General features: G+C 44.3%; 1 pseudogene; it reads right to left on the bottom strand.

Annotated features, from left to right (window-relative positions):
* Nucleotides 1-2,129: 2,129 nt before the first annotated feature.
* On the bottom strand, nucleotides 2,130-2,247 carry LOC126263992 (5S ribosomal RNA; annotated as a pseudogene).
* Between the last annotated feature and the right edge of the window lie 9,985 nt (nucleotides 2,248-12,232).

The raw sequence follows: 12,232 nt of genomic DNA, 5'->3' as shown, positions 1-12,232 counted from the left end.
AAAAGTAAAAAGAATGTTTAAAATAATGTTACCAAGGATCGCGAATAATAAGGAAATATACTTTAACAAGTTAATAGAATAAAAATAGTGGTCTAAGTCATTTCGATAATGATTTTAAAATGAAAGATTCCGAAACACCTGTTAGGACTCGAACGCAGAACCTTCTGCATGTCAAGAATGTATCCTAACCACTATTCTATGCCATCACTCTGCATAATAATGCTGTTTTCAAGGGGTCTACATAGAAACGCGAAATTCCGAAATTTTTTCGTCGATTACTCGCAAGTGAGGGCCCACCAGGATAAATGGCTCCAGGGCGTGCTGCTTGGGAGACTAACCTGTCACCCTATAGATGGTTTCCAAAAGTAGGTCCCACACCCGGGGATATCTCTAGTATGAGTGTATGACTAATGCATGTATAGAACCGTAACTTCACCGAGTTTGCGTGGTGTCCATCAGTTGGCGTTACGAGTTCAGTGCTTTGACAAAATGGCGACAAAGCAAGAAAAGAGTTTTGTGTGTTGTAACATGCGAGATGTTTGTGTGTTACAACAGTGAAAATTTCATCTAAAGGAATTACCGACATAACCGCTATGTTAAAAGATCATTTTGTGTTGTTATCGACAATTTAGGGACACTGGTTGTCTCTGTAAACAGAAAAACATAGAAACACAACTAATACAACACATTACCATGCCTAACACTGTGTAGAAAAACCGTAGGTATTCAAAACAGCAACCTGTTGTCTCGAAATGGACAAAAACAGATCCTGTACGGTTATAAGTCGAATCTTACACAACTTTTCTTGCAAAATAGTGGCAAGTTCAGGTAATGACGATGGAAGTAAGAAGCAGTCACGCATCCCTCTCTCCAAAGTAGACTACGAAGGCTCAATAACATTGACGTCGGGTGACTGTGCTGGCTACGGGAGATGCGACAATTCATCCTCGTGCTCACAGAACCATTCCTGGGCGATGAGAGCTGTGGGAACAGCGACCCTGCTGTCTTTGGAACACAGCGTCACCATTGGGGAACAAAGATTGTACTATGGGATGGACCCGATCAGCTGAAATGCTCAAATAATCCTTGCCAGTAATGCGATCTTACAGAGTAACCGTGGTGCCTTGGAATACGACGATGTGGCTAGCCAAATCATCACCAACTCCCCGCTATGTTTTACTCGTGGGACGTAAACTCGGCCAGAAGTTTGGAACAGTGTGTCACTTGATCGGATGAATCTTCTTTCATTCTTCCATTGGTCCACAGTCTAGATTTTAATGGCTTCAGTACCACGTTTTCCTGTTAGTACGCGCATTTGGATCACTGATACGTGGTTTTGGAAGTCGAACTCGCTCTGCAATTCCATGTTTCTGAAGCTCCCTTCGTTTCGTTTTGTTTTTGACAGGATTCGCGAGTGCGACTTTCAGTTCTGCAGTGACTTTTGCAGTTCTCGTCTCCTTATTTTTTGTCACAATACTCTTCAATGACCATCCGTCACCGTCACTCAACACTCACTTTCTTACGCGTGGTGACGTAATGGATGATGTTTTTCCACTTTCCCTGTATGCTGCATAAATCTTCGACACGATGCCTTGGGAAACACAGAACACTTCGGCTACCTTGGTAACGGAAGGACCGGCCTTACGACCGTCAGGAGTTTGCCCACGCTCGGATGTACTTACATCCGACATGACACACGCACAAGTACACAGAACATTGTTCTGAGCACGACTGATACAACTTACTGAGGACACAGCACGGGTGCTGTTCGTGGTCGAATGCAACAGGGCAACCAGCAGGTTTGGCTAGCATCTGCATATATCATCAGCAATAAGATTCGCTACAGTTGTAAAATTTTTCATTTCCTATAAGGAAAGCACAACCCATTTTCAGGACCAGTATCCCTTCTTCAGGTGCATCTGCAAACGCACTCCGTCAATAGGCCACAAGTGGCCCATCGGGACCATCCGACCGCCATATCAACCTCAGCTGAGGATGCAGATAGGAGGAGCGAGTGGTCAGCACACCGCTCTCCCGGTCGTTTTGATGGTTTTCTGTGACCAGAGCCGCTACTATTCTGTCGAGTAGCTCCTCAATTGGCATCAGGAGGCTGAGTGCACCCCGAAAAATGGCAACAGCGCATGGTGGCCCGGATGGTCACCCATACAAGGGCTGGCCACACCCGACAGAGCTTAACTTCGGTGATCTGACGGGAACCGGTGTATCCACTGCGGCAAGGCCGTTGCCAGGTGCATCTGCAAAGTTGTAAATAAATAATGACGCCTATTCAAATTCTTAACATTAAAAAAAACTAAGGGAAACTTATACTAAAATTCAAATGAAAAAAAACCAGATACGTACATGAAATGTGGACCCCTAAAAGTCGAATAAAGAAGTTAAGTTAGGTTAAAATCGTTCATCCCTGGTACATGGCATAAAACAGGAATCCCTTTCAATTCCTAGGACTGCCGGAAATTCTCTAGCAGAACATCACCTACGTAAAAGGACACCCGCCCCCAAAATAAAAGAGCGGAACCACCGTAAATAAAGTGAAAATATAAACTATTATTCGATCCAACATCCCACAATCCCAATTCCAAAACATACAAACGTCCGTGCTTAAGGCAATGTCAAACATGGATTCACATAAAATTGGTTAGGGGGTCTTTCAAACACTGAAATGAAAGAAAACAGGGGTATATAGTCCGTGCACCTACAGGCATGTGTGAGTGCACAATGTGACCCGCGAGTAAAGGCGAGTTGGCACGGGCCTGACGGGTGTGTATGCAGCAGTCGTAAGTCTCAGCCTTTATTCAGGAGTCACATTGTGTACTCACACACGCCTGTAGGTGCACGGACTACATTCCCCCGTTGTTGTTCATTTCAGTGTTTGAAAGAGCGCCTATGTAACTTCATTCGGATCCATGTTTGGCACGGCCTTAAGCCCGGAGATTAGTAAGTTTTACAGTAAATGTATTCGCAACTGCGAATATCGACAACCATCAGCTGAAGAGTGGAATGACGACAGAGAAAATTTGTGCTGGACCTGGACTAGAATCTGGATTTCCCGCTTGTCACGAGCGGTTGCCTTACCGTTTAGCTATCCGTGCACGACTCACGGCCCGACCCGAACTTCCGTATATCTTCAACCATGCGTCTACAATCTGTACTGGAACATCCATTACGTATACTCCCGTACAGGTGAGATATTTTACTTGAAAGTCGCTTGCCCAGTGTCGGTGGATAAATACCAGATTGCCTATTCTGAATTTCGATACAAAGTTCCGGGAATATACATAATGGATGTACGAGTACAGGTCATAGACGTATGTTGACCACATATGGAAGTTTGCGCATGTACACTACTGGCCATTGCTACACCAAGAAGAAATGCAGATGATAAACGGGTACTCATTGGACAAATATGTTATACTAGAACTGACATGTGATTACATTTCCACGCAATTTGGGTGCATAGATCCTGAGAAATCAGTACCCAGAACAACCACCTCTGGCCGTAATAACGGCCGTGATACGTCTGGGCATTGAGTCAAACAGAGCTAGGATGGCGTGTACAGGTACAGCTGCCCATACAGCTTCAACACGATACCACAGTTCATCAAGAATAGTGACTGGCGTATTGTGACGAGCCAGTTGCTCGGCCACCATTGACCAACCGTTTTCAGTTGGTGAGAAATCTGGAGAATGTGCTGGCCAGGGCAGCAGTCGAACATTTTCTGTGTCAAGAAAGGCCCGTACAGTATCTGCAGCATGCGGTAGTTATCCCGCTGAAGTGTAGGGTTTCGCAGGGATCGAATGAAGGGTAGAGCCAAGGGTCGTAACACATCTGAAACGTAACGTCCACTGTTCAAAGTGCCGTCAAAATGAACAAGAGGTGACCGAGACGTGTAACCAATGGCACCCCATACCATCACCCCGGTTGACACGCCAGTATGGCGATGACGAATACACGCTTCCAACGTGCGTTCACCGCGATGTCGCCAAACACGGATGCGACCATCATGATGTTGTAAACAGAACCTGGATTCATCTGGCAAAATGACGTTTTGCCATTCGTGCAGCCAGGTTCGTCGTTGAGTACACCATCTCAGGCGCTCCTGTCTGTGATGCAGCGTCAAGGGTAACCGCAGCCAGGGTCTGCGAGCTGATAGCCCAGGTTGCTGCAAACGTCGTGGAGCTGTTCGTGCAGATGGTTGTTGTCTTGTAAACGTCCCCATATGTTGACTCAGGGATCGAGACGTGGGTGCACGATCCGTTACAGCCATGCGCATAAGATGCCTGCTAGTGATACGAGGCCGTTGGGATCCAGCACGGCGTTCCGTATTACCCTTCTGAACCCACCGATTCCAGATTCTGCTAACAGTTATTGTGTCTCGACGAACGCGAGCAGCAATGTCGCGATACGATAAACCGCAATCGCGATAGGCTTCAATCCGACCTTTATCAAAGTCGGAAACGTGATGGTACGCATTTCTCCTCCTTACACGAGGCATCACAACAACGTTTCACCAGGCGACGCCGGTCAACTGCTGTTTGTGTATGAGAAATCGGTTGGAAACTTTCCTCATGTCAGCACATTGTAGGTGTCGCCACCGGCGCCAATCTTGTTTGAATGCTCTGAAAGGCTAATCATTTGCATATCACAGCATCTTCTTCCTGTCGGTTAAATTTCGCGTCTGTAGCACGTTATCTTCTTGCTGTAGCAATTTTAATGGCTTGTAGTGTACGATAGTCGTGCACTGATAGCCAACTGGTAAGGCGACCACTTGCGATAAGCTGGAAATCCGGGTTCGAGTCCCGATCCGCTACAAATTTTCACTGTAGTCATTCCATTCTGCAGCTGATGGTTGTCCATATTCGCAACCGGGAATACATTTAATGTATTTCATAACGGCTGTAGTCGGCGCAGCGCCTGTTCCTTTGCACATGTATGCACGTCCAAATGATCTTCGCATCGTAATTCAGAATAACATAGGCACTGCAGTATCGTATTTGCAAGTTTTGGAATGGGGGTTATGGTATATTGGGTTGTATAATAGTTCATATTTTCATTTTGTTTATGGTGGCTCCGCTCTTTTAATTTGAGGACTGATGGCCTAAATCAGGAGACCATCTCTATTCCTAGACCTGCCAGAAAGCCTACAGCAAAACAGGATCTACGTAAAAAGGACATGCTCCAGCGATGCACTACTTTATTCTAATTTGTGTGTTTTTAGATTGAGAACGACTTGCTGATCGCGACACACACACACACACACACACACACACACACACACACACACACACACACACAATAGAAGCTATCGTCAATGTTAGGACAATTACAGTTAGATACAGAGGAAAGTTTACTTCTGAAAGTCATTTAATTGCTCTATAGCATCTGTGAGGTGTCGTAAATCAAATTTTGATGTAATAAACCAGTTGCATGTGTAAGTTAATTCGAAAATATTTTATGTTTAAATCACGCTTCTTCAGCCCTTTGTCACCCTTCGTCGGTGCAAGCAAGAGATAAAATCAAGTGAAATGAAAGCAAATATTTTCGTTGATTTGTAGCACCACAGTACTTCAGTGACCAATTGTGTTCTTTATATATAAGTGCCGATATTTCTATTGGTGACTGAGGACGGTGATCTGAACAACATTACATCAGCATTTACTTCATTTGCAGACTAATTGTAGATATTTAGAGTAATATGTTTTTAAATTGTTACTACCTCCAAGTACATGCGGCAAGAGCAAGGCATTCAACACTTCGTTTCCCCTGGGCAGCAGGTAGGTGTTAAAAGAGCGGACACAGCACGCTTAGTCTACACAGACAGGCAGAGTCCACTTGGTGGCACAGTTAATGACCTTGCAGAAAACATTTGGTAGTGAAATTTGTGTTTACGGGAAGACTGTTGGGCGCAGGGAAAAAAAACAACTAAAACAATTAAGTGGGTACGCATAAGGTACCAATGCTCACAATTTCTGCACTTATAACCTTAACACCCATTGTATATACATCCAGAAACGTTGCAATAAACTTAGAGGAGTTGAAGAGAGTGTCTGAGAAACAAATCGGGGATAGGAACATTAGCCATTCACATCTACATCTACATGGATACTCTGCAGATCACACTTAAGTGCCTGGCAAAGGGTTCATCGAACCACCTTCACAATAATTCTCTAGTATCCCAATCTCCAACAGCGTACGGAAGAAAAGAACATCTATATCTTTCCGTGCGAGCTCTGATTTCCCTTCTTTTATTGATGATGGTTTCTCCATATGTAAGTCGACGTCAACACAATATTTTCACATTTGCAGCAGGTAACTGGTGTCTGAAATTTCGTGAGAAGATCCTGCCACAATGTAAAACGCCTTTGTTTTAATGATTTCCATCCCAAATCATGTATCATGTCCATTACACTCTGTCCTATATTTATCAATAATGCAGTACGTGCTGCACTTCTCTGAACTTTCGCAACGTACTCCGTTGGTCCCATCTGGTAAGAATCCCACACCGTGCATCAGTACTCCAAAATATGACAGGCGATCGTAGCGTAGTCAGTCTCTTCAGTAGATCTGTTGCATCTTCTAAGTGTTCTGCCAATAAAACGCAGTTTTTTGTTCGTCTCTCCCAGAACGTTTTCTTGGGGTTCTTTCCAATTTAAGTTGTTCGTAATTGTAGCTCCTAGGTATTTAGCTGAATTTACGGCCTTTAGATTTAATTGATCTATCGTGTGACCAAAGTTTAGATTTATTTGATCTGTCGTGTGACCAAAGTCGAATGGTTTCCTTTATGTAATCATATGGATGACCTCACACTTTTCATTATTTAGGATCAACTGCCAATTTTCTCACCATACAGATAATTTATCTAAATCGTATAATCGTATTGCAATTGGTTTTGATCTTCTGATGATTTTACTAGATGATAAACGATAGCATCATCTGCTAACAACCTAAGACGGCTGTTCAGATTGTCACTTAAATAGCTTACATATAAAAATCACTTCTGTTTTAATCAATGGATTTCAGTCCGTTACTATGAACTGTGGGCTATCTGAAAAGAAATCACGAATCCAATTGCATAACTGGGATGTTATTCTATAAACACACAGTTTTGTTACAAGCATCGAAATTTAGAATACGGAATCAATTTGAAATCCCTTGTCGATAGCACTCAACACTTTCTGTGAGTAAAAGCTAGTTGTGTTTCACAAGAACAACGTTTTCTAAATCCGTGTTGACTGTGTGTCAATAGATCGTTTTCTTCGTGGTCATTCATAATCTAAGAACACAGTATATGTTCCAAAATCCTGCTGCATATCGACGATAAGATATGGGCCTGCAATTTAGTGCATTACTCCTATTGATTTTCTTGAATATTGGTGCGACCTGTGCAACTTTCCAGTCTTTGGGTACGGATCTTTCGTCGAGAGAACGCTTGCATATGATTGTTAGGTGTGGGTATTTCATCAGCATACTATGGAAGGACGCTAACTGGTATACAGTCTACACCGGAAGACTTATTTTTATTAAATGATTTAAGTTGCATGACTACTCCGAGGATATCTGCTTCTAAGTTACTGATGCTGGCAAAAGTTTTTGATTCAAAATTCTGGAATATTTACTTCGTCTTCTTTGGTGAAGGAATTTCGGAAAATTGTGTTTAGTAGCTCTGCTTTAGCAGCACTGTCATTCTATAATACTTTCATTGGTATCGCGCAGAGACGGCATTGATTGTGTCTTGCCTCTAGCATCCTTTACATACGACCAGGATCTCTTTGGATTTTCTGCCAGGTTCGACAAAAGTTTCGTTGTGGAAACTATTATAGGCATCTCGCATTGAAGTCCATGAAAATTTTGAGCTTCCGTGAAAGATCCCCAATCTTCGGGATTTTGCGTTCTGCAACAGTGTTCTGACCTCTTTTGGTCCTGGGGGTCAACTTTGTCTTTTGTTAATTTATTTCATATGCAGCTCTCAATTGATGTCGATACCATTTCTCTGAATTCAAACCACATCTGGCCTACACCTACATTGTTAATTTGGAAGGAGTCTAAATTCGCGTCAAGCGAAATTTAATCCGATTTTTTGAAAAGATATATTTTTCTTTTATTTTTTGTGGATTTAGGATTCAGTTCCGCTACGACAACCCTGTGCTCACTAATTCCTGCAACCGTTTCTATGTTCGTTATTAGCTAAGGATTATTTGTTGCTAAGAGGTCGAGTATGTTTTCACAACAGTTTACTATTCGAGTGGGCTCCTGAACTAACTGCTCGAAATAATTTTAAAAAAATTGCGTTTAGCATAATTTTGTAAGACGTTTTATGCGTACCTCCCGATTTAAACATGTATTTTCACCAACATATCAAGGGTAAATTAAGGTCACCATCAACTACTATTGTATGAGTATGGTACTTATCTGAAATTTGACTCAAGTTTTCTTTTAACATTTCCGCAATCGTATCAACGGATCTGGGAGGTCAGTAAACGATCCAGCTGTTATTTTATTCCGGCTGCTAAGAATGATGTCTACCTATGCTAACTTACAGGAGCTATCTCTTTCAATTGCGCTACGAGATAAACTACGTATACAGTAACAAACACGCCCAGGTTCCCGGGTTCGATTCCCGGCGGGGTCAGGGATTTTCTCTGCCCCGTGATGACTGGGTGTTGTGTGCTGTCCTTAGGTTAGTTAGGTTTAAGTAGTTCTAAGTTCTAGGGGACTGATGACCATAGATGTTAAGTCCCATAGTGCTCAGAGCCATTTTTTTTTTTAGTAACAAACACGCAACTGTCAACTGTATTTAGCCTGTCCTTTCTGACGACTGTTAGGTCGTTCGCCAAAATTTCGGCTGAACTTATCTTGAGGTTTAACCACCTTTTAGCGCCTATACCGATTTGAGCATCCTTGTTCTCTATTAATGCTTGGATCTTTGATACTTTCCCAGCGCAAGTACAATAATTTACAACTGTTACACCGAAGGTTCCTAGATCTGCATTCTTTCTATGTTCGACCTGCACCCTTTGAGTATGAAGCCCTTTCCCCGAGACCCTCAAACCTAAAAAAGCGTCCAGTCTACGCCACAAAGGCCCTGCTATCCGTGTAGCCGCCTCTTGTGTATAATGGACTCCTGATGTATTTAGGGGAACCCGTAACCCCACCACCCTATGGCGCAAGTCGAGGAATCTTCAGCCTACACTTTCGCAGAATCGTGCGAGCCTCTGATTCAGGCCCTCCACTCTGTAACAGAGATCTGCAATGGGTCCTGTCGACTATGGTGGAAAAGGTGAGATCTGTTTTCATCTTGCAAGCACGACTGGCAGCCTTCACTACTTCAGGTAGCTGCTCAAAACCAGAAAGAATCACTTCCGATCCAAAGTGACACACTGTTGCTACCGACGTGAACCAGCACCTGCGTTGGCTACGTACTGCACTCTTCATTGCATCCGGAAGGACCCTTTCCACGTCTGGAATGTCTCCACCTGGTATGCACACAGAGCACACAGTTGCTTTCTTCCCCTCCTTGGGAGCCATGTCCTTAAGGGGCCCCATAACACGACCTAACATTGGAGATCCCAACTACCAATAATGCCATCCACTGTAACTGCTCCGATCTTGCAGGCTGAGAGGTTTCCTCTGAAACAGGACAAACTAATGCGTCTTTCTGAAGTAAGTTGTCAGCCACAGACAGCAGCTGGGACCTGTCTTCAGACTAACTGGGGAAGCCTTAAGTTTTGCCCCCACAGAAGTATGAGGGCAGTTCAATAAGTAATGCAACACATTTTTTTCTGAAACAGGGGTTGTTTTATTCAGCATTGAAATACACGAGGTTATTCCCCAATCTTTTAGCTACACAACACTATTTTTCAACGTAATCTCCATTCAATGCTACGGCCTTACGCCACCTTGAAATGAGGGCCTGTATGCCTGCACGGTACCATTCCACTGGTCGATGTCGGAGCCAACGTCGTACTGCATCAATAACTTCTTCATCATCCGCGTAGTGCCTCCCACGAATTGCGTCCTTCATTGGGCCAAACATGTGGAAATCCGACGGTGCGAGATCGGGGCTGTAGGGTGCGTGAGGAAGAACAGTCCACTGAAGTTTTGTGAGCTCCTCTCGGGTGCGAAGACTTGTGTGAGGTCTTGCGTTGTCATGAAGAAGGAGAAGTTCGTTCAGATTTCTGTGCCTACGAACACGCTGAAGTCGTTTCTTCAATTTCTGAAGAGTAGCACAATACATTTCAGAGTTGATCATTTGACCATGGGGAAGGACATCGAACAGAATAACCCCTTCAGCGTCCCAGAAGACTGTAACCCTGACTTTACCGGCTGAGGGTATGGCTTTAAACTTTTTCTTGGTAGGGGAGTGGGTGTGGCGCCACTCCATTGATTGCCGTTTTGTTTCAGGTTCGAAGTGATGAACCCATCTTTCATCGCCTGTAACAATCTTTGACAAGAAACTGTCACTCTCAGCCACATGACGAGCAAGCAATTCCGCACAGATGGTTCTCCTTTGCTCTTTATGGTGTTCGGTTAGACAACGAGGGACCCAGCGGGAACAAACCTTTGAATATCCCAACTGGTGAACAATTGTGACAGCACTAGCAACAGAGATGTCAAATTGAGCACTGAGTTGTTTGATGGTGATCCGTCGATCATCTCGAACGAGTGTGTTCGCACGCTCCGCCATTGCAGGAGTCACAGCTGTGCACGGCCGGCCCGCACGCGGGAGATCAGACAGTCTTGCTTGACCTTGCGGCGATGATGACACACGCTTTGCCCAACGACTCACCGTGCTTTTGTCCACTGCCAGATCACCGTAGACATTCTGCAAGCGCCTATGAATATCTGAGATGCCCTGGTTTTCCGCTAAAAGAAACTCGATCACTGCCCGTTGTTTGCAACGCACATCCGTTACAGACGCCATTTTAACAGCTCCGTACAGCGCTGCCACCTGTCGGAAGTCAATGAAACTATGCGAGACGAAGCGGGAATGTTTGAAAATATTCCACAAGAAATTTCCGGTTTTTTCAACCAAAATTGGCCAAGAAAAAAAATGTGTTGCATTACTTATTGAACTGCCCTCGTATTTCGCAGCCTGCCACGCCCTGGCAACCTTTCACTCCACCGCGAATGAGGGATCAACCTAACTGCGAGCAGTAACCGGGCTGGCCAGCGGTGCGGACAGATGGGCGGACTCATGGATCGTGCTGGACGTACGTTGGATCCCTACGGCCGGTCAGCAACAGTGATGCCTATCAACTGCAGCGACAAGCAGCCGTTCATACTAAAGACGGTGGAAAACTACACTACACAGACAAACGACTGTCGACACACGTTACAGAACTCTATTACAGATACTAATGAAAACACAAGAACTGTACCAAGTAAATTAGATTAATACGCAGTGATTCATAAAGTAAACTGAAAAAGTACACAGATGAGACTACATAATTTGAAACTGATTAGGATCTCGTAAAATGTCACACAGTGGTTCACTTCCCTGTTGCTGCTTTTGCTTGGCTGGAGGCTGCTCTCTGAATAATAAACAACATTGCGAGACGATCCGCCTATAGACCGTCAATGTACAAAGTCACGTTTGTTGCTTAAGGGGTGGGCCGGCCGATGTGGCCGAGCGGTTCTAGGCACTTCAGTCTGGAACCGCGCGACCGCTACGGTCGCAGGTTCTAATCCTGCCTCGGGCATGGATGTGTGTGATGTCCTTAGGTTAGTTAGGTTTAAGTATTTCTAAGTTCTAGGGGACTGATGACCACAGATGTTAAGTACCATAGTGCTCAGAGCCATTAGAACCATTTGCTTAAGGCGTGGTCCAGTGCCAGGCGCCGGCACGTATAACTTAGACACCCTGTAGCGTCGTTAGACGACTTTTCCAGAAAAAGGTACATATTCTTGTCGCAACATTTCCGGGACATATATAGAATGTAACACGAATAACTGCAGATATTTATGCTGGTGACAGAGAACGCTGTACTGAACAACATTAGACCGGTAATCACTTCATCTGCAGACTAATAATTATAGTTTTGAGGAGTAGTATATTTATAGGCTGGTTTGTACCTCCAAGTACAAGCGGCAAGAACAAGTCATTAATGCTTATTTTCCCCTTGGCAGCAGGTCACGTGTTGAAATGTAGACTAGTGGACGCAAAATGGATAGTCTACACTGCCGGCCGTTGTGGCCGTGCGGTTCTAGGCGCTT

Source organism: Schistocerca nitens, chromosome 6 (assembly GCF_023898315.1).
Source record: "Schistocerca nitens isolate TAMUIC-IGC-003100 chromosome 6, iqSchNite1.1, whole genome shotgun sequence".
Taxonomy (NCBI): domain Eukaryota; kingdom Metazoa; phylum Arthropoda; class Insecta; order Orthoptera; family Acrididae; genus Schistocerca; species Schistocerca nitens.
The sequence above is the reverse complement of the archived record's forward strand: the minus strand, read 5'-3'. Positions and strand labels throughout refer to the sequence as shown.